The sequence below is a fragment of the Oreochromis niloticus genome, unplaced genomic scaffold (genome assembly GCF_001858045.2).
Source record: "Oreochromis niloticus isolate F11D_XX unplaced genomic scaffold, O_niloticus_UMD_NMBU tig00003560_pilon, whole genome shotgun sequence".
NCBI classification, from domain to species: domain Eukaryota; kingdom Metazoa; phylum Chordata; class Actinopteri; order Cichliformes; family Cichlidae; genus Oreochromis; species Oreochromis niloticus.
The window spans coordinates 17,368-21,138 of record NW_020327895.1 but is presented as its reverse complement, the minus strand read 5'-3'; positions in this window follow the sequence as shown (position 1 = coordinate 21,138).

Here is a 3,771-nt window from a genome sequence, read left to right as displayed (position 1 = left end):
CGTCTTAATGACATGATTGACAGGATCAAATGTTTGTACCGAATGTTTAGCATCGCACCAACCTGCACTTATGAGCTACAGCCCATCGAGTTTCACAGTGAAACGCTGCTGACCAAAGAGATGCTAATCAGACCACCGAATACAGACAAACCGCTACAAGTGCACCAGCACCAGCTTTAAGTGAATGTGTTCATGAATCAAACTCCGAAATATACACTGAGCAGACACGGAAACCTGTGACCAAAGATTTAACCAGTGAAGTAATGTCATCCAGAGCTGATTCTTCAAATGAGACAGCTGCTCCCGGAAAAAAACATCCTTCTGATTATTTGAAAAGAAAACCTCTGCATCTTCTGTGAGAGAAACTCCAGTAACACCAGATTCTGTTCCTCAGAATGATTCAAACACTGCCTCCAGTTCAACTAAGATAACAGAGGAACTCTCAGATAAACTGCTGAAACGTAATAAACAGGAAAGGCAAAAAATGAGGAGAAAATTATTAGCCCAAGAAAAAGTACCACAGAGAAAGGAAAATCAGAAGACAAAAGAAAGGCAGATGTACAGGTTTGATGAAAGCTTCAAGACAAAGAAAAAAAACTCAGCTAGGAAGTCTAATGATCCTGATCACAGACAGAAAAGGATTCTGTATAGAAATGAACTGTATAAATTAAATGCTACCTATAAGGAGAAAAAGAAAGAACATTTGAGAAAGATGTATAGAGAAAGTGCTAAAATTAGAGACAGAAAAAGAGAACGTGTCATAAGGACATATAAAGACAATCCCCTATTCAGAGAAAAGCAGAAGGAACGTATAACAAGAACATATAGAGAGTCTCCTATATTCAGAGATAAGCAGAAGGAACGTATAAGAAGAACATATAGAGAGTCTCCTATATTCAGAGATAAGCAGAAGGAACGTATAAGAAGAACATATAGAGAGTCTCCCATATTCAGAGATAAGCAGAAGGAACGTGTAACAAGAACATATAGAGAGTCTCCCATATTCAGAGATAAGCAGAAGGAACGTGTAACAAGAACATATAGAGAGTCTCCCATATTCAGAGATAAGCAGAAGGAACGTGTAACAAGAACATATAGAGAGTCTCCCATATTCAGAGATAAGCAGAAAGAGCGTATAAGACGAATATACAGAACTTGTGCTGGATTCAGAGAAAACATAAAGCTTACATGAGGTCATATGTATATAACCTATATAAAGAAAGCGAAGAATTTAAAAAGAAAAAACGATCTTACATGACTAAGCGGTATGGAGAAGAAAAACAATTTCAGCAACAACACAAGGACAATATGAGAGAACGAATGAGAGTAAAATATTGGAACGGTTTTTCTTTTAGACAGATGCATAATGTCAGATGTGCAATGAACATAAAACGAAAATATTGCCAGATGCATCGACCAGCTGAGAGTTTACAGAGTCATCCAGATAACACTTTAATGAATGAGGCCATATCTCGTTTCAGATCCAACATTAAGTCAGCACCATCTTATGTTTGTACTGTTTGTCTAAAAGCTTCTTTTCCTAATCAGGTGAAAATCTGCAAAAGAGAAAATTACTCAAAACACCAAACTGTAGCTCAGCAGTGTCTAACTGGTAAATTTGTTCATGTGTGTGATGAAGCATGTCATGATCACTGCAGCTTTCCTGTTGAGAGAAAAAAGGAGTATATCTGTCACACATGTCACAGTTCCCTCAAAAGTGGATGCATGCCCAGGCTTGCTGCTGTCAATGGTTTAGAACTGCAGGATATTCCAGCTGAACTGTGTGATCTCAACATTCTGGAGAGACATCTGATTGCCAAATGCATACCATTTGCTAAGATTATTCCTCTTCCAAAGGGGAGACAGAGACTCATACGTGGTAATGTGGTGTGTGTACCATCTGAGGTCCAACAAACAGTTGAATGTTTACCCAGACTCAGAAGCCATTCACAGATAATGAGGGTGAAATTGAAAAGACGACTGTGCTACAAAGGCCATCAGCTGTTCCAGACTGTCACCTGGTCTAAACTCATTCAAGCCCTGCGTAAACTGAAACAAATTCATCCACAGTACACAGATATTGTTATCAGAGATGATGCATTGCTTTGTGATCCAACATTACCTGATGATGACAGCAGTGATGAAGCCAGCATGGGAAGTGATGATTATGATGAAGCAGATTTAATGGAAATTGACAACTATGAAAAAGATGCCCTTTTGTGCGAAAGTGAGTCTGAAAGTGAACAAGCTATTAATATGCAATCCTGTGATGAACAACCAGAGGAACAAAATCCAGATGAACCAGAAAGTGATTTGAACAATGGAGGTTTTGCTCTAGAAAGTTGTCTGCAGCCTGTAGACATTTCAGAAGAGATTCTCTGTTTCACTGATAACACATATTGTGTGGCTCCTGCAGAAAGAAACAATCCTGTTAGCTTCTTCAGAACTCCTCATTTGGAAGCCATGGCATTTCCTGTGCAGTTTCCTACTGGTCAGAATACACTGGATGAAAAGAGACGTCTCAAACTCACACCGAGTGCTTACTTCAAGTCAAGGCTTTTCAACATTGATGCAAGATTTGCTAAAGATACAAATTACCTGTTTTTCTCACAGTTTGTCACTGAAATACATTTGGCTAATTCCAGCATGACAATACAGCTAAGGAAAGGTAAAACTATGACCAAAGATGGACGCAAAATCACATCAGGAATGTTACAAAGTAAGACAGAAGTAGAGAAGCTGGTAAGAAATAAAGATGCAATCAGATTTATGCAGCCACTCAGAGGAACTCCAGCTTACTGGCAGAAAACTACCAGAGATCTATTCAGTATGGTTCGCCAAATAGGAACACCTCAGTTCTTTGTCACTTTCTCTGCTGCTGAGATGAGATGGCCGGAAGTGATTCAAGCAATAAGAGACAGCAAGGTGAAGAGGTTGATTTTGAAGCCCTGGACTGGTCAGAAAAGTGTGAAATTCTAAGATCAAATCCAGTAACCACCATGCGAATGTTTGATAAACGTGTTGAGGCTTTGTTCAGAGATTTGCTTTTTTCTCCTGCACAGCCCCTTGGTGAGATCATTGATTACTTTTACAGAGTTGAGTTCCAGCACAGAGGTAGTCCACATATACACATGTTGCTGTGGATTCGAGAAAAGGTAGAAGTAGATGTGGATGATGACCAAACTGTCTGTGACTTTGTGGACAGATACATCTCAGCTCAGCTCCCTGATCCAGAAAAACAACCTGAACTGCACAAAAAAGTCACTGAACTACAAAAGCACAGCAAAAACCACACAAAGACATGCTTTAAGAGTGTGAACTCTGGTTGTAGATTTGGGTTTCCAAAACCACCAGCCACAAGAACAATGATTGTGAGACAGGATGAGGATTCAGACACTGAAGCTGCAAAAGCCAAACTCAGACCTTTGTTGAACCTGCTGAAAGAACCTGAAGCTGCTTCCCTCACCATAGAGCAGATTCTGTCACGATGCAACTTGACAATGAATGAGTATGAACAATGCCTCCAAGACATAAACAAGAAAACAGCTCTTATTCTGAAACGTGACCCAAATGAGTGTTGGATCAACAATTACAACCCAGACCTGCTTGAAGCCTGGAACTCTAATTTAGATGTCTCGTTAATTTTGAATGCCTATTCATGTATAGAATACCTCTGTAAATATATAACGAAGAAAGAATCTGGCCTCTCTGAATACCTGAAGACAGTTATTGATAACTCTGATAAGAACACCGTCAATGAATGTGATGAAA